This window comes from Trypanosoma theileri, assembly GCF_002087225.1.
Source record: "Trypanosoma theileri isolate Edinburgh chromosome Unknown TM35_Tth_26_V1, whole genome shotgun sequence".
NCBI lineage: Eukaryota > Euglenozoa > Kinetoplastea > Trypanosomatida > Trypanosomatidae > Trypanosoma > Trypanosoma theileri.
In genome coordinates this window covers 401,608-401,873 of record NW_021639868.1, presented here as the reverse complement: position 1 = coordinate 401,873, position 266 = coordinate 401,608, and positions in this window count along the sequence as shown.

Sequence of the window (266 nt, the reverse complement as noted above, 5' to 3'; positions counted from 1 at the left end):
AAGTGTTGTTTTCGTTTTTTGTATTTAATATATTTATATCGTGTTGTACTCTATGTTGAAGAAAAGCAATTACTTTCGTGGAAACCTTTTATATATTTATTTTTCTGTTTTTTATTTGATCCCTACTCTTGTTTTTGTTATGATGTTTTTCCTTTGATTTTTTCTTTTTTAATTTAATGAGAGACAATTATTTATTTTTTGTATTGTTGTTCTTCGAACCCTCACCACTCTTGGTATAGATGGGAGTAGCCGTGGTTCTTATAATT